This window comes from Camellia sinensis, chromosome 8, assembly GCF_055761805.1.
Source record: "Camellia sinensis isolate YWXY chromosome 8, ASM5576180v1, whole genome shotgun sequence".
NCBI lineage: Eukaryota > Viridiplantae > Streptophyta > Magnoliopsida > Ericales > Theaceae > Camellia > Camellia sinensis.
In genome coordinates this window covers 177,031,837-177,055,064 of record NC_138968.1, presented here as the reverse complement: position 1 = coordinate 177,055,064, position 23,228 = coordinate 177,031,837, and the positions used below count along the sequence as shown (strand labels likewise).

Sequence of the window (23,228 nt, the reverse complement as noted above, 5' to 3'; positions counted from 1 at the left end):
TAAAATTGTTCGTAGCCAAAAACGGCTTAAGATTCACTTCTTTACTTTTTGCCACTAAACGTTTTAGTCGCCAAATGATACCGTTTTTTTTCCGTGACTAAAAAATTTAGTGGCCAATAGTTTCTTTCTCTCATTCTCAAATTTTTTAGCTACTAATTATTTGGTCGCAAAAACCTTTTGGGTTATGTTTTTGCAACTAAATTATTAGTAGCAAAAACATTTGATTACGTATTTGGCTACTAAAATATTTGGTGGCCAAATACTTTTTTGTTTTGTTTTGTTTTTTTTTGAATTTTTTTTTGTAAACAACCTGTATTCATTATTAGTACAACCTGTACCTTGTATAAACAATATAATCCATCAACGTTAAATATATTATCAACCATTCAAGCATTCAACAACGTGCACACATTTCAGTTCCAAGCATCCAAAAAATTAATATTGAACATCCAATTCTACATATAATACAAATTTCATACGAACCAAGTCTAATTCAACGTCAATAATTTAATTCCATACATAATACAGGAATAACCAAATTAATTAACAAAAAGAACATATGTACCACAACAAAAATTTAATCTGTACTGCCCCAAAATTATTTTGTACCACATGCTATGCTAATTTCTACCATGCCAAATTAGCTGATATTTACCACACCAAAAAAGCAATTTGTACGAACCACTATATATACGGATAGAGGTATAAAAACAATGCCCTCCTGTTCTTGTCAAAAAATTAAATATCCACATTTGTATGTCCAAAACCATCTGCAAACAAAAAAAAAAATCATTAGTTTGGTGCCTATAGAGGCACTTCTGGACGACATATAGCAACTGTATTAATTTCAAACATTAAAAGCCAAGGAGAGTAATAGCTATTAATTAATGAAAGACACCCAAACATGGACTGGTAGACGAGCATCGATTCTATGAATTAATGCCAAAAGTTATATTTATGGCAATTAAAAGAGCCACAGTCAACAAAAGCACTAAACAATTTACTAAAAATATTGTGCCACGTTTAACTAATAAGGAAAGAGTTAAACAAACTATAGTATTACCAAAATAGTTACCCACGACATGGGCATTTCATGTTCTATCACATAAACACATTGTCGTCCCCCAAATGCTTTTTTCGACTATTGTTATGACATTTTCAACTCTAACTCCCCACATGGGTGTCCTATTTACGTACCGTCTATCCCTACATGTCACATATGGACCCGGGAAGCTTCCCGTTACGTAAAAACAGTGGTTCGGGGGCTGTTTTCCATTTTCTCCCCCTGAACCCCTTTTGTCGACTAAATTTATGACATTTTCAACTCTAACTCCCAACGTAGGTGTCCTATTTACGTACCGTCTGTCCCTACATGTCACATTTGTCACCGGGAAGCTTCCCGTTACATACAAACAGTGGTTCGGGGGCTGTTTTCCATTTTCGCGCCCCGAACGCCTTTTTCTGACTAAATTTATGACATTTTTAACTCTAACTCTCAACGTAGGTGTCCCATTTTCGCCCTCCGAAATATTTATCCTTGTGAGTTCTTGTTTTAGCTTTTTAATCTCTAAATCTATCTAAGTAAATTTTAATAGTTATATGTGAAAGTTAACTGTGTAGGTATTACCAAATTATAGAAATTATGGGTGTACTTACCATTTAATCCACAAATTATTTGTTATAAAAATATAAGAGGACCCATCATTAGAGTTTGCCTGGTACCCATAAAATTCAATACTGGCCCTACAATAAAGAAACCTCAATTACGCAATTTTTAAAGGCAAGAAGATTGTGTTGGTTAGCATGAAGATGGTGTTTTCACTATGCTTATGCTTTTGTGACCTCCATGAAGCTTCCCGTTATGTTAAAATAATGGTTTGGGGGCTGTTTTTCATTTTCACCCCCCGAACCCCTTTTGTCGACTAAATTAATGACATTTTAAACTCTAACTCCTAACGTAGATGTCCTATTTATGTACCGTCTATCCCTACATGTCACATTTGGCACCGGGAAGCTTCACGTTATGTTAAAACAGTGGTTCGGGGACTGTTTTGCATTTTCACCTCCCGAACCCCTTTTCTCGACTAAACCAGTATAACATTTTCAACTCTAACTCCTAACGTAGGTGTCCTATTTACGTACCGTCTGTCCCTACATGTCACATTTGTCGCTGGGAAGCTTCTCGTTACGTAAAACAGTGGTTCGAAGGCTGTTTTCCTTTTTCGCCCCCCAAACCCCTTTTTTCGACTAAATTTATGACATTTTCAACTCTAACTACCAACGTAGGTGTCCTATTTACGTATCGTCTATCCCTACACGTCACATTTGTCACCGGGAAGCTTCCCGTTACGTAAAAACAGTGGTTCGGGGGCTGTTTTCCATTTTCGCCCCCCGAACCCCTTTTGTCGACTAAGTTTATGACATTTTCAACTCTAACTCCCAACGTATGTGTCCTATTTACATACCGCCTCTCCCTAGATGTCACATTTGTCACCGGGAAGCTTCCCGTTATGTAAAAACTGTCGTGCGGGGGCTGTTTTCCACTTTCGTCCCCCGAACCCCTTTTTTTCGACTACATTTATGACATTTTCAACTCTAACTCCCAACGTAGGTGTGCTATTTACGTACCGTATGTCCTTATATGTCACATTTGTCAGTGGGAAGCTTCTCGTTATATAAAAACAATGGTTCGGGGGCTGTTTTGCATTTTCGCCCCCGAACCCCTTTTCTCTACTAAATTAATGACATTTTAAACTCTAACTCCCAACGTAGGTGTCACATTTATGTGTCTGTCCCTACATGTCACATTTGGCATTGGGAAGCTTCACATTACGGTAAAACAGTGTTCGGGGGCTGTTTTGCATTTTCACCCACCGAATTGTCATGACCCAAACCCGCCCCTATGGGTTTAGCACCGTAACCGGCCAGTAATCCGTGATTACCGAAGGCCTGCTTAACTGTAAAGACAGTAACGCAGAGTACAGGGGCTGGCGGAAACCAAAACAGTAATAAAAGATATCCAATGAGCTGTGACATTCTGTATGTAAAAAGACTTTTCCGAACATATTCACATTCATAAGCAAAACATATATACACCATATGTACAAACATTCAGGTTAGGGACCAAATCCCTAATTAGCACAGTACAGTACAAGGCTTAAACAGTATTACAAAACAGAGACGGAAGGGTGAAACTGAGATACCCTAAAACAACCTTAGCTCGGTCAGACTTGGAACCTCGAAATGAGGCACAATGGTTGGCTTGACAAAAAGGGAGTTAACCCAACGCTCTTAACTCCGATCCGGTGCCTGGACACCTACATATAAATATAAACAGTGAGCTAAAGCCCAGTGAATAACAGTTATGTAAAGAGGTTAAGAATGAATGTCCTTTCAGTAAATAAACAGTCATATCAGTCGCTTAGAAACCATAGCAGTCATATGTGGTACATTTAATAACAAGCAGTACAGTAGGTTTTAACAGACCGAACAGTCAGTTGATGGCCATCATAACAGTAAACAGTAGTGGTTCCACCGATAGAGATCTCTGTGACAGTAGCAGTAACAGTACAGTAACAGTAAATTACTATGGATGCCACGAATACAGTTTACAAATAGGACAAACATTCATTCATTAAACAATAATGTTTCAGTAAGCAGAACAGTTGATCATTCAGAAAATATTCATAATTGAACATATCTTTACAACCTTGTTACTCATAGAGCACTGGGCTATAAGCAGCTAATGAGCGTCCTCGGATGCCAACCCTACACAGTTACAGAACGAACACATACTAAGTTACACACTTGGGAATCAACAACTTAGTCCCTATCTTGACTCGGTGTGGTTCTATATTAATATCCTCATTAAGATGCCTTAAACTAGGCTTAGGAATGCCTAGGATAGAATGAGGATGCAAAGATGTACTTTAAAATACTTTTTAGAATTTTTCAAAAAACAGGGGTCTCGCTTGAGCATGGCTTTCTACGCTCGAGCGAGCTTTCCAAAACAGAGGGGTCGCTCGAGCGTGGACTTCCTCGCTCGAGCGGTCTGTAAAAATGCAAAAAGTGCTGGATTTTGAAAATCTCTACTCGATGCTCGCTCGAGCGTGAGACACATCCTTCGCTCGAGCGTAGGTCTCATCGCTCAAGCGTGCATCTGTGTGCACCAAAAACCTGAGAGCTTGCAATCTATGCTCGAGCGAGCATTCCTTCGCTCGAGCGGAGCTCTGAACAAAAGACGATCGCTCGAGCGTGGAAGCCAAAATCTGGGATTTCCAAATTTGCCTCCCAAGCTCAAACCAAGCATTCAACACATCAAAACTCAACCTTTTGGCCCCATTTTCTAGAAAACACTTGAAAACTCACACTACAACATGTTTTGAAGATCAATTTTGTAAAATCAAGCCCAAAGGTAAGTCAATTGAACATAATTTCAAAGAAACTCTCATGAACTATGTAAAAACATAACATGCAAGAACTCTTATGAATTAAGTGCTCTAAAACTTGGCCAAATGCAAGATTAAGCTTAAGAACATGGTGAATTCATGGACTACATTCAAAATATACACATACACGGAAGAAATTCATGCAAAACAACCTCAAAATGCAAGAATATGAACATGCATGCATGAATTAGCTCACAATTCAACACTTTAATTTAATTCTTGACCTCAAGCTCCTATTCCTCCATGAATCATGCAAGAAATGACTTGAATTCATAAACAAGAATGTAAATATCCTACCTTAGGTCTTCAATTTTAGGTATAGAAGCTCAATTATGCAATCTCTCTTCAATTTCTTCCAGTTCCCAAGCTAAATTTGATGAACTCAAGTTTTCTCCTAACTCTCTAGCTCTCTCTCACATTTTTGGCCTAGGAAGTGGCTGAAGTAAAGATGCATCAATTGGTATGAACTACACTCCTACAATGCTTCTAAAGTGGTCCACTAAGTGGCAAAAATGCAATTAATTCAAGTTGATGTATTTTAACTTTATTTAATCTAATTTAATCATACCAAATCAATTTCAAATTAAATCTACCATAAAATCACATAAAGTCTAATTAGCATAAAATACCAAACAATTTCTGAATCGGTCGCCGATAAGGCCTTCAATTCGCAATTCGAAACTAAAAACATGAACAGATCAATTTATGACAAACAGATAGAAAATGCAATCAAGCAACATATTCATGCATTCAGTTCAGAATTTCAGTCTGTTCAATTACTTATCATGCTTAATCATCGATTAGTACTAATCAGAGGTGAGGGTTGTCACCGAACCCCTTTTCTCGACTAAATTAGTATAACATTTTCAACTCTAACTCCCAACATAGGTGTCCTATTTACGTACCGTCTGTCCCTACATGTCACATTTGTCACTGGGAAGCTTCCCGTTACGTAAAAACAGTGGTTCAGGGGCTGTTTTCCATTTTCGCCCCCTAAACCCCTTTTTTCGACTAAGTTTATGACATTTTCAACTATAACTCCCAACGTAGGTGTCCTATTTATGCACCGTATGTCCCTACATGTCACATTTGTCACCGGGAAGCTTCTCATTACGTAAAAACAGTGGTTCGGGGGCTGTTTTCCATTTTCGCCCCCGAACCCCTTTTGTCGACTAAATTTATGACATTTTCAACTCTAACTCCCAACGTATGTGTCCTATTTATGTACCATCTCTCCCTAGATGTCACATTTGTTACCGGGAAGCTTCTCGTTACGTAAAACCAGTGGTGTGGGGGCTGTTCTTTCTTGTAGTGATCTGTTTTAGGTGATTCTTCCATTGCTAAGATGGGGATTTCTCCAACATATAAACTCATATAGGAGCCCCTGCCTCTTTCTAAGAAAGTTTTCAAATGGGGTCACAAATAAAATGAATTTATTTTTCATAACTAATTCAAAATATGTCAATTCATAAATGAAACAATTCCACCAATGTTTTGAGAAGTTATTACTGTATAGATTATAAATACACGTAATTTAGGAGAATTTAGTCAAATGTAGGTCGGCCTAAGCTATGAAGCACAGATACTTCAAATAGGGTGACGTATCCGTATCGTATCCGTGTTGGATATTGATACTCCTTAGATACTTGCGGATACGTATCAGATACTTATTAAAAGTATCAGATACTTCTTAATTATTTTTTCATTAATTTTGGAGTATTGGATACTCCAAGTCATGTTTACATGTTTTATGAAATTAGAATTGTAACATTTCTTGTATAGTAATATAATATAATATAATTGCAAGTATAAATATAAGAATATTTTTCTAATACTTTATTAAGTTCTTCGATAAGAAGAGCATAGTAGTTAAATAATAGAATTTATCAAATTGATGTATCCTAATTATTTCATGCATGTCCCCTATAACTACATAGAAAGTAAGAATTAACAAGGGAATATAACAATGATAAAATTAAATATCAATAAATAAATAAGCAAGTAAACTTGAATATAATATTTTTCACTAGTGTCAAAGGAAAAAGTCTAGGGACAAGTTGTGAATTGTTCTATTATTGTAATATAAATATATTAAACTTGATATTGAAATGAAATATTTGCAAGACTTATTAAAAATTTAAAAAGTAAAAAAGCTACTTGCTTAAATTAATACAAATTTCTTAAAGGTTAGTATTTTGCATTATAAAATTATAGTGTGGTTTCTCAACGTTCTTTAGCTTATGTGTAACTTACTATTAATAATTTTAAAAAATATATTTTTCACAAACGTATCTTATCCTATTTTTTTAGGTTTTGTCGTATCGCCATATCCGTATCGTATCGTATCTGTATCTCGTACCCGTATCTATGCTTCCTAGGGCCTAAGTAGCACGACGCTTTCTTAATGTAAACAGATCATATTGCAATTAGAAAGATGAAAACTATACACTTGCAGACTATTTCTATTAACAAAAATTTTTAGTGTCAGAAAGACTTGTTCATCTTCGTTGCCTTCAACCAAACAGAGTTCCATACAGAGCAGGGAAAAAGAAAAAAAAAAAGAAAAAAACACACATTGTGTCTATTATTTCCAGTTGAGAGATATTAGTTGAAATAACACTGTAATTGAGTAGCCTTTCCAGTTTTCATTATCAATACAAAAAATATTTCAAACACAACTTAACTTTCAACAGTCTGTGGGACGAGGGTACTAACAGTACCTACAGTTCTTCATACACAGAAAAAAAACCTCTCATAAGCTGACACCAAGGATCCTCTAGAGTGAAATTTCTCTAAAGTTTCCTAGAGTACTATATTGTGTGGTTGAGATTTACTGGCAAGTCACATCAGAAAAATTGATGTGACTTGCCAGTAAATCTCAACCACACAATGTAACACTCTAGGAAACTTTAGGAAAAAATCACTCTAGAGGATCCTTGTTCATAAGCTGAAGCCATTTTAGCCGCTGTGAACATTGAAACTGCACGTTCCTTACACACCAACCCTTTCCTCTTCAAAACCTCTTTCCCATCTTTAATCGCCGATTCAAGTGCTTCAACAAATGACTTCACATTGGGTGAGAATGTGTACCCAAACCCTTCATTCAAAACTAGAGTCCCCATAATGCTTGGAAAATTTGGGACCAAAATTGGCTTCCCACAATGCATTGGCTCAATCAATGTTAAATCAAGACCATAAGGCCTCAATATTGGATTCACAAACACACCGAGGGCGTTGTAGATTTCAGAAAGCTCTGTAGGCTCTAACGAGCCCAAAATCTTCACACTAGGGCCTAATTCAGTGTACCTTCTGCCCCAGGGTCCCGGGGTGATTTCAACCCTAGTACTATCAAAAATACACCTTGGTAGCGCTTTGTTATGAGCGAAAAGGCTTCGTAGAGCAGTGGGTGGCCCTTGTCCCTCATCCACCACCCTTCAACCCCCATCACGAGAGTCACATTGGTTGGAACCCAATGTCACCTGCAAATTTTGCACCAGATTCTAGGTCATGCACAAATTTTGTATCGTCGAGACATCGTTGAGGATGACATGGACATTTCTTTGGGGAAGGTGGTAGATGTTAACTAGAGCCTCAGCTGTTGGGAAAAATAAAAATAACAAGATAGTTTTTGATTAATAAAAGTCATCTTAAGAGATACAAACACAAATCATTTCCCAATCTAAGTCCCGACTCCAATTCACGAGCTTAAAAGACATTTTAATAGAAATCTTATTGAAAAATGGATTTAAGTCATAAATTGATATTTCTAAATAAAATTCTGAGTAAAATTTTTGAATTGGTAATATCACTGATATTTCGAAACATCTCCAACATTACCTGCACTGTTGCTTATACAAATGTGTTAGGTATAGCTAATAAAGAACCCAATCTCTTCCATAAGCCTCGGCATAGCTTCTTGAAGCTTAGTCATTAGCTTCGGCAAATGCCCATTTGGGTTCCACAACAGCTCCTGAAGCAACATGGAGTGCATAATCTCATACCAAATCCCATGCAAGTCACAGCCACATTCGGCACCGTTTTCGCCCTCCAATGAGGCAACCAAACACTCTCGGTATGCACATAATCAAACTCACCAAGCAAATTCTCTGTGTGAAATACATCAAATGCCAGCGAACAATTCACCGACCCGTGATCGTAAGCTATGAAATGAAAGTGAAGATTGCATTTGTAAATGTCATTATGTGGCCTTCTATCGGATGTTGCTGTGAAGACATGGATTTCGTGGCCTCTAACGGTGAGAGCGTTGAAGAGAGTCGAAGTGTGTCGTTCCATGCCGCCAAGGTTTGGGCAGACAAGGCATGTTTTGGAGAAGACTGCGAGCTTGAGCTTGAGCTTGGTAATGGCTCGACCAAAACAGAGCTTGTTCCATAGAAATTTAGCGTCTCGGAGATTGTCGGTACATTGGGCTTGAGAGAAGGGGGGGAGGTGAGAGAGGTGGTCTGGGGAGTGGTGGAGGAGAAGGGTGAAAAAGTAAATGGAAGCGGTGAGGAGAGTTATGGTGAGGATGGTTAAACATGTTGTGGAGAATAAATGAGGTGAAGAAGAAGAGGGCTTGTGGTAGGTGTGGTGTTTTAAGACCTTTGCTTTGCTTGTTTTGAGTGTGAAGATAGTTGTTTTATTAGATGTATTATACCTACATCATGTTAGAATAGTAGAGAGAGAGAAAAGAAAATATGTATTGTATTGAATGTATTAGTAGGCCTGTATATATAGGCTGAGAAAGAGTATTCTGCTAGAAATCTAACTATGAGAAAGAATATCCTATAAGAGACCTAACTATGGCAATACCTAATATATCTAAAAAATCAATACCTAATATATGTAGGAATATATACCATATATACATTAACATCCCCTCTCAAACTCAAGGAGGATAAACATCTTGAGTTTGGAGAGAGAAACTAAAACATAAAATAAAACTAAATAAAATAAAAGGCAAATAGATTGCAAAATCCGAACGGGAGCGCAAGGGTGCTTGAAATAGATCAGAGGCCGGAACTAATGTCGGGAGACAGTTTATCGTCGTATCGGACCATTGTAAGAACTGGCTGAAACTAATGTCAGGACAATTTAAGGTCGTGTTGAAATGATATAGAAATTGGCTGGAACTAATGCCGAGAGACAGTTTATGGTCGTGTCAGACCATTGTAGGAATTGGCTAGAACTAACGCCAGGACAGTTTAAAGGGGTCATACTGGACTAATGTGGGAGCTAACCGGAATCAATGTCAGGACAATTTATGGGGTCATGCCGCACCGTTGTAAGAGCTAACCAGAATCAATGTCGGGACAGTTTACGGGGTCATGTCGGACCATTGTAGAGACTGGATGTTGAACCAACAAGCGTGGCACACACATAACTTATGGCGTGGTGTTGAACGATAATGGCAACAGATAACTGAGTACGCCAGAAGGCAATGGTGCGCGCCAGGAGGCGAGTTTGGTGGTGCGCCAGAGAAAGCGGCTTGGATTGTGAGCCAAAGAAGAGCGGCTTGGGTTGTGCACCAGAGAGTGTGGCTTAGATTGTGCGCCAAGGAGGCGGCTAGATGGTTTGCATGGTGTATAACCATATTCACCATGATATAGGTATAATACCCCCCTCAAACTCAAATAGGTTTGAAAATAGAAACCAATTTGAGGTTGAAGCAGAGATAAAGATAGAGTGGAGGAAAAAAAATTGTATTAAGAGTAAAAAAAAAATATATATATATATATATATATGATAGAGATATTTGGGGTAGGAATAAACCAGCGGATAGAGGAAGAGATTGCCACGAAGCGATATTGAAAGGAAAACATGACAGCAGAATAGGTTGAGGTCCGACAGGTGGCCAAGGTAAGGCTACCGCCTGTCGGTAAAGCGAAGAAGGTATGGTATTAAGGAGAGGGAAACTAGAGCCTTATAACTGGCACATATGGGGCAACTCTAAGCGATGTGGGACACATTCTAACAAGATGTTTGTTTGTTTGGTTGGTTGGTTGGTTGAAGTGTGTAAGAAGGTATGGTATTGTATTGGGGGATATTAGATATGGAAAACACTTTGTGAATGATATAGCTTGCTCATAAATGCTATCACTCATTGATGCCGGATCTCCTCAAGCTTGTGAAAGTTTGTGAATATAGCACATAGGATTCCTGGTGATTTTGTCAACTCTCTTCCTCCTACTTTCATACCTTCTTAATTATTTATAAATTGTGTGTACATTTATGCTGTATTTGATTGTGAGATTCGGAAATAATTTTAAAAAATGAAAGGGAAAAGGTGTGTAAAATAAGTATATTTTATTTATATTTTATCTTCATTTTTCATTCTCTTTCCAAATCCTTCCTCAAATCCCCCAACCAAACTAGGAAAAATAATGGTAAGAATAAAATAATAATAATAATAATAATAATAATAATAATAATAAATTATACAACAAAACACGAATGTAAAATAAATAGTGTGAAACTCATGTAAATGACTTTTGTCATCAAACTTGGTATATTTTACAAAAAAATAAAAATAAAAAACAAAAAAAACAAAAATTAATCTTTCATGTGTATCCAATAAAAATATGTAAATCTTGTCATGTTTAAAACAAAGTTGTAAAATTTCAGAATATTTATTTAAAAAATATCCAAAAAAGAGTATTGGATAGTGAAGATTTATTTCAAGTGTGTACTTCATTATACATAATTAAATTTAAATCACACAACAAAATTTATAGATGAATTCTGAACAATTTTTTTGAGATTCTGAGATTTTTTTTTTTATTTAAAAAGCATTATAAGTATAAAAAACGATGAATAGTTATGATCATATGTAACAACTCTCCTAAAAAGATCAAAATCTACTATCATGATCTCTCCACAATGATTTTATTATAATGATACAGCAGTTTAAAGTTAAAGCAAAATGACATTATTTTACAGTGTGTGTCATTTAAAAATAGAATAAAATATGCTTCTCTCACATAATTTAGATTGGACAAAAAAGTTGTCCTTTCAAAAGCACGTAATATTTTGATTATATTTTAATTTAATTTTAAATTATATATTTTATTAATGTGTCTAAGATCACTTAGGGGAAAAAAAAAAAAGAAGCCAAGGGATACCATTAATAGGGTTGTGCAAGGAATTCAAAAAATTCACAATATGAATTGGTCCAGTATAATCCTATAGATTTTGATAGATTTTTTGAATCCGTGATTCGATTTTGAATTGAAAAAATATGAATCCATTTTTCACGGATTATTTCCAGATTGGATTTCTAAATTAAAACTGATCTGGACCGTATGTAATTTAAAGTAAACCATATAAAGAAAAGAGTAAGACTGCTACAAGTGTTAAATGTAACCATTGTAAAGCTTCTTATGCTTGGGTTAGTGCAAATGGAACTAGCACATTGAGAAAATGTATTGCAAACTGTCCTAAGTCTCTTCAGAAACAAGAGAAGAAAAAATAAAATGTTTGTTTGATGGGAGTTTTATACTTGCTATATATTGAACAATATGTTTATGTATTAGATATTGTGTTTGTTTATATTAATTGTGGAACAGTATGCAAGTTTATATTTTGAAAAATCATGGATAAATTAATGTTAAAATAAAAATAGGGAGCTTTTTTAGTAAATCATCTTTCTAAGAGTTCTATTCCATCCAACCCAAAATGTTTTTGAATATTCCATTAGGTTCTAATCAATGTAATAAGACCAAATAGTCCCAAGCCCTCACATACGTATTTCCATTCCTGAAATCAAACCCATCAAAACACTTCACTTTCATCATTCCATATTTCACACAGAAAATCTCTCCTTCCCAAAACACTCATTGTCATCTCTCTCAAACCCTAGGGTTAGTCACCTATTCCAGATCCTAGGTTTTACATCGTGCCGTTTACTATCCTACCGTCATTCCACTATCATCGAGTCATTGTCGGCGATTGGAAACGTAGGCCAAAGAGACGATTCACTGCTGCGGAAGTTTACATCGATTCAATCTCACCAACATCCCATCATCTAACCGTCGTTCATTCATTGCCAACGATTTGAAGACACAACTCTATGAAAGTTTACATCGGTCGATGTGTATAATCGACCAAAATGAGGAACAAATGTAAGCACCCATCATTCCCCCTTCTTTTTGGTTCAATCTGAATTCCAAAACAACTATTTGATAAATGTCGTTGTTATGTTCCTCCTTTTACGTTTGATTACAATGAACTGATGTGAACATTTACATCATGTGGTCATCATTCTTGTTAATTAGTTGTAATATGATATTATTTTGTAAAATTGTAGTTATTTTTTCCCCTTTTGTGAATGTTGGCCTGTTGGTGTTATTGATTATTAATAGTGGCTTGAAATATGGTCAATGTAAATATTCACATTATCCTTCCCTTCTCTTTTTGGTTTAATGTGAATTTCAAAACAACTATTTGATATTATCGTTATTGTGTTTCCCCTTTATATTTGATTGTAATGAACTGATGTGAACATTTGCATCATGTGGCCATCATTCTTGTTGATTGGTTGTAATGTGCTATTATTTCGTAATATTATAGTTATTTTTTTCCCCTTTTGTGAATGTTGGCCTTGTTGGTGTTATTGATTGTTAATGGTGGCATGAAATACGGTCCATGTGAATATTCACACTATTCTTCCCCCCCTCTTTTTGGTTCAATGTGAATTCCAAAACAACCATTTGATATTATTGTTGTTGTGTTTTCCCTTTACATTGTTTGCAATGAACTGATGTGAACATTTGCATCATGTGGCCATCATTCCTGTTGATTGGTTGTAATGTGCTATTATTTCGTAATATTGTAGTTATTTTTTCCCCTTTTGGGAATGTTGGTCTTATTGATGTTGTTGATTGTTGATGGTAATCAAATAATTTGAATCTCTAATTTTTCTTTTATTTTTCATAAAAAATAAAAAGTGGCATGAAATACGGTCTATGTGAATATTCACATTATATATTTGACTGTGAACATTCACAGTCAAATATATAATGTAATGATGTAAACATTAACATCATGTATACATTGTGTTAGTTTAATAGTTGTATTTTTTGATTGTTGTCCTTGTTGGTGTTGTTGATTATGATCAAATGATTCGAACTCCCAAAATTTTGTTCATTTTTCAAACACATGAACTAATGACATGATATATGATCAATGTGAATGTTCACACCATGTATTTGACTTTTATTGTTTTATCCTATGTTGTACTGTGTTCATGTGAATATTCATATCATGGTTTTGCTTAATGCAACCATGGTCACATCATTCCACTATTCACAGCACATATAGTTTGTACTTGTTATTATTTACCATTTGTGACCATTAACAGTAAATTTGTTTCTAATTGAATAAACAGATGTTGCTCATAGATTTCATGGCAAAATAAAAAGAGAACAGTTCTACGTCAAAAACAAATTTGAACAAATAGCCAGCCTCCTCGAAAAGTCAACATGAAAAAAGTCAACTTCCAATCTAACATCATTGGGTTTGTGAAACTAATGATGAGCACCAAGTTCTCGGATCCTCAACTGGATTGTTTGAAGGAAACACCATTTTGGCAGTTGTTTAATGTGCTGAGAATTGGTAAAGTTGACCTCGACAAATGCATGAAGTTCAATGATGTCATCGTATGCATGCTAGTACAAGGCATCCAAAGACACATTTTACATCGGCGAGAAAAATATGAATATAAATTCCATATCCTTTGTGATTTTGTAAATATTAGAATACATTAGACAAAAGAATCATAATTAGTTAAATTTGATTGTGCTAAATAAAATACAATGGTATGCTGTCATAATATTTGCTACTAGAAAGTCAATGTTAATATTCATATTGGTTTATGTTATTTTCTAATTATGTACACATAACCATTGGCTTAATGTGACTAAATTAATTCATTTGATGTTTTATTTGTGATATTAACATTTACATCAATAATCTGATTGTGCATAATGTATACTTCATGTTTGTGTACACACCAAAAATGATGACTTGTGGTTAATGCAATGTTGATGTAGTCGTATTTTTACAGATTAAAAAATCAATGTAAACCTGTGGGGATATATTTTCTGAGTACCAACACGTGGCATGGTGACGCCGACGTGTCAGCTGAGGTGCCACGTATCGTGGTAGTTACGCCGATGTTATCTTTGGCGAGGCCGAGGTGATCTCCGAAGATATCGGGATCCGAGATAAGCGGATAAGGGACAAGAGTCCTAGAGTAAAGAGAAGACTTAGCCAAGATAAGGATAAAACTCTTAGGGAGTTTATCTTTATCTCTTGAAGAGTCCAAAGTCAGAATTGAATTGGAGTCCATAGAAGTCAGGGTTCTAGTGGGACTTGGATTGGGTATACTATAAAAGAGAGGCACCCCCGTGGGTCTAAGGTACGCAATTTATGTTTTGAGCAATAAGTTTAGCACTTGATTATCTTTGAGAGATATACTGACTTGATCGTCGGAGTGCCCCCGGGTGGAAGAGCCACCGCCGGAGCCTTTTCTTTCTGTTACAGGTTAGCTGAAGCCATCTATTCTGCCGGTGCTCTCCAGTTGATTACTAAGCGGGCAGTGTGGTCGGAAAAGCACCCACACAATTTGGCGTCGTCTGTGGGAACTTAGAAGAATAGATGGCCAGTGACGGACAGAGGGAAAACATTGGGGGCGACACTCCTGCTGGGAGTGGCAGACCAATTAACCTTGACGTTGAAGGAGACAACCACAATACAGAAACTCATGGCCAGGGCCACGGAGAGAAAGACGTCGGCCATGAGAACGACACTTCGAAGAGGACAGACCAAAGCAAGTATTATAACGAAGATAACCTTCAGGTATGGGGGGATAGGTGCCTACGAAGGGACGAGGAAGTGAAAGACTTGGCAAACAAGCTGGCAGACCTTCAGTCGGTCGTCAACTTCATGATGCAGAACAATGTTATGCAGCCACGATACCCGCTGCAAGATACGCCGATGCCAGCAATTAATACCTAGAAGGGAGGAAGGAAAACAATCCCTGAAGCCCCTCAGCACACCAGGAGCGGAAGACACTCTCACCGACCTTCCAGGGAAGTCAGACGAGAGGAGCCGAGGCAAGAAGAGTCCCGAGGGACACATCACATGAAGGATCCGGGGCCCAAAGAACATCGGCATGTTCAAGGGCAAGCACTCTGCTTTGACACAACCTATGGAGAAAGATCGAAATGGGTCCACCACGAGGCCGAAAGTAGTGTGCCAAAAAGATTGAAGTCCAGAGATAGCCGAGCTCCAGGTAGGAGTAAAGAAGACTTGAGGGATTACCTCAAAAGGAGGCAGCAGAATGTTGAAGCCGAGGTGACTTCCCCAGTTAAGCCGAGAACACCATTCTCGGTGGAACTGGACAAATTTGAAGCGCCAAAGAGATTCAGTATGCCGAGGTTCTAAATTTATGATGGTAAGTCAGATCTCAACTTTCATGTCGGACTATCCCTGAATTCAATAGCATTATATAGTGGGAACGAGCCGTTGCTTTGCAAAGTATTCCCCTCATCCTTCGGGGAGATCGCATCCGATTGGTTCCATAAACTACCGAAGGGAAGCGTAAAGACGTGGGAAAGCCTGGCCGAGATGTTTGTGGCCAGGTTTGTGATGAACAAACTACAGCCCTTGAGGGTCGACGCTCTGATGGCTTTAAGAATCACCAAGGAAGAAGGCCTTAGGGCCTACGCGAAGAGGTACTACGAGGTGTTCAATCGAATACCCGAATGCAACCAAGAAGTGGCGGTTGTGTCTTTCAAGAATGGCCTGAAAGATGACTGCCCACTACGGAAGTCTTTGGCAAAAACATTGCCAAAAAGCATGGAAGAACTCATGGCGAGAATCGAGAAGTACGCCAGAGCCGATGGAGATACGTCGGGAAACAAAGAGTTAAAGCAGGAGAAGGGAAACGGCTCGCCGAAGCGAGGCCGAGGTAACAACGGGCCGACCAAACAAGAAACTGAATTGAGAGGTAAACAGGCAGTGACGACGGTGTTCCGAATCCCAATACATAAAGTCCTGGATCAAATACGAAACCAACCCTATTTCAGGGCACCAGCAAGAGCACCAGGGGAATTTATGGGAAGAAATGTTGGTAGGCGCTGTGCTTACCACAATGAAGAAGGACACCCAACTCAGGGTTGCAGAGCCTTAAAAGCACACTTAGAAGACCTGGTAAGACAAGGCCTTCTGAGGGACCTGGTCGATGAAGCCAGGACAAGGGAAGAACAGGCAAGATTGCCTCAAGCACCAGCAGCACCACCACCCCCAGCACAGCAACCACAGGCAGGAGGACCACGGGTGGTTAATGTAATCCACTCAAAGGTGAACGAAAGCGACATTCGGGGAGAAACCCAAATAGTAAAACACCTGCAACACGTGAACCAGGTCGGACACAAAAGACCTCGGCCTGAAGAGTACCGAGGACCAATGATAGCCTTCACTGAAGCTGACCTAGAGATGGTCCAGCATCCGCACAACGATGCCCTGGTAGTATCCCTCCAGGTTGGGGAGTGCCAAGTGAAGCGCATCCTGATTGATCAAGGCAGCTCTTGCGATATCATGTATGTCAGATGTTACAAGGAGCTGGACCTTCATCCTGACGACCTGGAACAATCTAGCAACCCGATGGTCGGCTTCAATGGAACACCGACGTGGCCACTGGGCGTAGCAAGCGTGGAAGTACAAGCTGGTACTAAGAAGATCAAAACAAAATTTATGGTGATTGACACACCCTCGCTATATAACATCATCTTGGGAAGGCCATGGTTGCATGCAACGGGGGCAGTTCCCTCAACGTTGCATCAACTACTGCGGTTCCCAACAGAGCATGGGATTGAAGAAATCAGAGGAGATCAACTGCAGGCAAAAAATTACTCCATGGCAGTAATGAAGTCTACCTGCTGCGTACGAGAGCCAAAGAAGGCATAAATTGAAGATGAAGACGTGGAAGTCCTAGAAGACGTCGGCAAAGAACCAGCCGAAAAGAGCGAAGAGGTGCTAAAGAAAATCCTCGTCCAGGATGGGGATGAAGAACGCTTCTTTCTTCTCGGTTCAGGCTTAGCCGAAGAGGAGAAGAAAGAGTTGGAAACTTTTCTAAGAACCAACATTGAGGTGTTCACCTGGACACCTTACGAAATGCCTGGCATTGACCCCGAGGTCACTTGCCACAGACTGAATGTCGACAGATCGGCAAAACCTGTGATTCAACGAGCCAGAAGACCCACGTTGATGCACGTCGAAGCAGTAGAAGAAGAAGTAGACAGACTTCTGGAAGCTAGGGCCATCCGAGAAGTTCACTACCCGATATGGCTGTCTAACACAGTAGTGGTGAAGAAGAAGAACGGCAAATGGAGGGTCTGTGTAGACTTTACCAGCCTCAACAAAGCCTGCCCCAAAGACAGCTTTCCTCTGCCCAAGATTGACCAGCTAGTAGATGCTACTTCAGGGCATGAAAGGATGAGTTTTCTGGATGCATATAGGGGGTACCACCAGATTGCCATGTACCATCCAGACGAGGAGAAGACCGCGTTCATCACCCCTAAAGGCCTGTATTGTTACAAGGTAATGCCTTTTGAGTTGAAAAACGCAGGAGCAACTTACCAAAGGTTAGTAACAAAGATGTTCAAGCACTTGATTGGCAAAATGGTAGAAGTCTACATCGATGACATGGTCGTGAAGACCAAGGAATCTAAAGGTCATCTTGCCGACCTAAAAGAGGTCTTTGATATACTCAAAACATACCGGCTCCGACTCAACGCATCAAAGTGCGCGTTTGGAGTTGGATCAGGTAAGTTTTTAGGGTATATGGTAACAAGAAAGGGCATTGAGGCCAGCCCAGACCAAATCAAGGCCATCCTAGAGCTGACGAGCCCGACGTCGGTAAAACAGGTTCAGACGCTTACTGGAAGGGCCGCAGCCCTAAACAGATTCATCAGCAGAAGCTCAAATAAGTGTAGACCCTTCTTCAACCTGGTGAAAAAAGCCACAGACTTCCTGTGGACAGAAGAATGCGAAGCCGCTTTGATCGACCTGAAGAAGTACTTGACCACAACCCCGGTTCTTTCCAATCCAGAACCAGGGGAAAAACTGTTTTTGTACTTGGCAGTTTCAGAACACCCAGTCAGTGCAGTACTAATCCGAGTGGAAAAAAGGGGAGCAAAAGGCTGTTTATTATATAAGTAAAACCTTGGCCGATGCAGAAACAAGGTATCTATCACTGGAGAAATTAATGCTAGCCTTAGTAATGGCTTCAAAGAAGTTGAACCATTACTTTCAGGCGCACAAGATTGTGGTCCTAACAGAGCACCCACTGAAGTCCTTGTTGCAACAAGGAGACTTAACAGGAAGGATAGCAAGATGGACAGTAGCCCTGGGCCAGTATGACCTGGCGTTCAAGCCGAGAACAGCAATAAAGGGCCAAGTTTTGGCCGACTTCGTGGCAGAATTCACGCCTGAAACCATCGAACATCGGGCTCCGTTGAGCCAGGATGAGCATTGTCCAAGCAAGCAAGGAGAATCCCAGCCTAGGGCAAAAGAGCAAAAGAAGGAAAAACTCAGACCCTGCAGTATTTACGTCGGCAATTCATTCAGACTGTTCGTCGATGGAAGTTCGAACCGACAAGGTGCGGGAGCAGGAGTACTGCTGATATCTCCAAATGGAGAAATAATAGAACAGTCCATCCGTTTGGGGTTCAAGGCCTCAAACAATGAAGCGGAATACGAAGCATTAATTGTGGGACTAAAACTGGCAGCAGCAGCAGAAGCAGATGAGGTAATAGTTTTTTGTGATTCACAGCTTATTGTTAACCGGTCAACAGGAGAATTTGTAGCCAGGGACGAAAGGATGTCGGCATATGCAAAAGAGGTTATTAGATTGGCAGCCCTATTTCAGAACTGTCGACTACTCCAAGTTAGCCGAGATGACAACACTCACGCCAACGCGTTGGCTAACCTGGCAAGTTCAATACAGACTGGAAAAACAAGGACAATTATGATCGACTATATGTCGGCCCCGAGCATAGAACCGCAGAGCACAGAGCAAGAAGCAATGTGCGTGGACTTGGGACCAAGCTGGATGGATGCAATCGTTGCATACCTAAAAGAGGGAAAGCTGCCAGGAGACCATAAGAAAGCACATAAAATCAGATTGAAGTCGGCCAGATTCAGTCTGACAGCAGAGGCCATCTCTGCAGAAGGTCCTTCACTGGACCCCTTTTAAGGTGCGTACACCCTTTGTAGGTTGAAGATTTTCTATACGAGATTCATGAAAGGATTTGTGGAAGCCACGCTGGGGGCAGATCATTAGCCCACAGGGCCATTACCCAGGGGTATTGGTGGCCCTACATGCAAAAGGATGCTGAAGCCTACGTGAAGAAGTGTGAACAATGCCAAAGGTTTGCACCTTTGATACATCAGCCAGCTGTTGACCTGAACCCAGTATCCAGCCCTTGGCCGTTTGCCCAATGGGGCATGGATCTTGTTGGGCAACTTCCCCAGGCAACTGGGCAGAGAAAATACTTGCTGGTAGCAACAGATTACTTTACGAAGTGGATAGAGGCAGAACCTCTTGCCAAAATCCGAGATGTAGACGTCAAGAACTTTATATGGAGAAACATCATCACCAGATTTGGGATTCCAAGAGCAATAGTTGTCGACAACAGAACACAGTTTGACAGCAAACTGATCAAGAACTTTTGTGCGAAATTCAAGATCAAGAATTACTTTTCAACACCAAGTTTTCCCCAAAGTAATGGGCAAGCAGAAGCATCCAACAAAGTAATTGTGGATGGAATAAAGAAGAGGCTGCAGGCAGCAAAAGGAAAGTGGGTAGACGAGTTGCCCAACGTACTTTGGTCATATCGGACTACGCCGAGAAGATCAACAGGGGAATCCCCCTTCGCCATGGCTTATGGCATAGAAGCAGTCATCCCATTAGAGATCGGCATCCCAGGGATCAGAACCCAGGGAGTAGAGAATGGCACCAATGACATACTCTTAGCCCGAGATCTGGATCTTTTGGAAGAACGAAGAGAGAAAGCTGCAATTCAGCTCGCAGTATACCAGCAACAGCTTGCTAGAGCTTACAACAAGAAGGTCAATCCAAGAGATTTTCAAGTCGGTGACCTAGTCTTGAGAAAAGTCGTCGGCAACAAGAAAGATCCCAGAGAGGGCAAGCTTGGCCCAAACTGGGAAGGACCCTACAGAATTACTTCGGTATTAGGCAATGGAGCTTATCGGCTTAAAGATAATGAGGGCAAAGCACTGCCAAGACCTTGGAACACTTGTAATTTGAAATTCTTCTATCATTAGATATGCATTATTTTTGGCCGATGTCATCAATAAAATTTTTTCCCTTTTCTTTAAAACACATATGATTGATAAAGTTACATATTGGTGTTTTCGAAGACATGAATAATGAGAACCCAAGTAGAACTCAGGTTCACATCGGGGGCAGAGAGAAGACAGAGACACTTAATTCACTTGTTGAAATTTGTAGTAATTTACAAGTCGAAGTTAAGTCGAGATTATTCCTTAATTCACTTGTTGAAATTTGTAGCAATTTACAAGTTGGAGTTAAGCTGATTCCTTATCTTCACTTGTTGAAATTTGTAGCAATTTACAAGTCGAAGTTAAGCCGAGATTATTCCTTAATTCACTTGTTGAAATTTGTAGCAATTTACAAGTTGGAGTTAAGCTGATTCCTTATCTTCACTTGTTAAAATTTGTAGCAATTTACAAGTCGAAGTTAAGCCGAGATTATTCCTTATCTTCACTTGTTGAAATTTGTAGCAATTTACAAGTTGGAGTTAAGCTGATTCCTTATCTTCACTTGTTGAAATTTGTAGCAATTTACAAGTCGAAGTTAAGCCGAGATTATTCCTTATCTTCACTTGTTGAAATTTGTAGCAATTTACAAGTTGGAGTTAAGCTGATTCCTTATCTTCACTTGTTGAAATTTGTAGCAATTTACAAATTGAAGTTAAGCCGAGATTATCCCTTATCTTCTCTTGTTGAAATTTGTAGCAATTTACAAATCGAAGTGAAGCCGAGGTTATAGTTTGCACACTCATAGCAATCTACAGGTTGGTCCAACCAAAGAAGATGCTTAACACTTGTTGAAATTTGTAGCAATTTACAAGATAATGTTAAGCCGACATGTGATCATCTGTTGAAATTTGCAGCAATTTGCAGGTTGAGGTAAAAGCTAAGTATATTGTTTAAACACTTGTTGAAATTTGTAGCAATTTACAAGTAGATCATTACTTAAACACTTGTTATAACTTGAGAAAAGTTTACAGTATATGATAACACTTGTTGAAATTGGTAGCAATTTACAAGTAGGTTAGACTAAGATCACTGTCTAAACACTTGATTGAAACATTGAGAAACGTTCGCAAAGTTGACATTGAATAGTATATGTCTTACACTTGTTGAAATTTATGAAAAGTTTGCAGGTCAGTATCTTGCCGAAGTAAAGCTTGTAGTTATTATACCCGAGATATGTAACCCCGAGAAGATTGCACAAAGGTGGCAAAATATGAAAGGCATACAAAATATTCTAAGTATAGAACTATGCAGAAGCAAATCAAGAGAAATTAAAAGATTAAAGCATCCATAGAAAAACAGTTGCAGTTGTGTACAAAAGAAGGCACTACGGCCTACCAGAAGTAAATTGTTTCGAAGTAACAAAGAAAGGCACATCGGCCATGAAAGGAAGCTTACATTGTCCAGAAAACAAAACAAAGTACAAGGGTGCAAAAGAAAAGACATGAAAGTTAAAACTTTTCAGCATCAGCAACTGGCTGGATCTGAACCTCAGAAGTCTCCTGAAGAGATACCTCGGCTTTCTCATCTGCAGCAATCTCAGCGTCGATCTCGGCAAGGGTTTCATCAACGCTCTTGCCGATTTGAGGAATGTCGGATGAACCCTGCTTCGGGGTAGCCTCCTTGATAACTTCATCACCATCATTATCTTGAGTCAGGTCCAGGACCTACTCATTCAGAGAAGGAGACTTAGCCCCAACAACCTCCTTGGATTTTCTTATTAAACCCTTCTCCTCACCCCCCTCCACATCTCCAGACTCAGATTCGGATTCTTCTTCAGGATGACTTGGAGGAGGAGGGAGAGGGAATGGCAGAGGGATATCATCAGCCTTGCGCAATGGCGAGTCATCTGGGATGTTGAGCTTTTTGGCAAGGGCCATCCAACCAAGGGAGAAGCCCCTGTTGCATGCCTGCCTAAGTTGCAGTTTGTACTTCTCAGTGACGTCGGCCATTTCTTGAGCATAAGCCTTCTCGTCAGCCTCCTTAATCTCAGAATCTTTGGTAACTAAGGCCTCCTGAAGCTTTTTTTCGGCTTGGGCCTTTTTTACCTCGGCCTCTCTCTTCTCGGCCTCAGCAACCTTCTTAATGGCTTCGGCAGATTCGGCTTTTTCCTCGGCTAGACTTTGGGCTTTGGTGGCGGCCTCAGCTTGGTCCTCCAGTTTTTTCATCTTTGATTCGAGAGTTTTGTTCTCCTTTTTCAGGGCAGAAACCTCCCTCTTCATGTCAGCCAATATTTGCCGATTTTCAAAAGCTTGCATGGAGAGAAAGTGGGCATGTTGGATGGCCTGAAAGAACACAAGGCACAAATTGTTACAAGATTTTACAAAGTAAGAGAGAAAACAAATTTCAGCACAAAGGCACTTACTTGGACAGAGCGTTGCAGCATAAAGGCGTAGATCTCATACTCACTCATCTTGG

At 39.3% G+C, this 23,228-nt stretch overlaps 1 pseudogene; it reads right to left on the bottom strand.

The window, feature by feature from the left end:
• Positions 1-7,357: 7,357 nt before the first annotated feature.
• On the bottom strand, positions 7,358-22,978 carry LOC114279230 (uncharacterized; annotated as a pseudogene).
• Between the last annotated feature and the right edge of the window lie 250 nt (positions 22,979-23,228).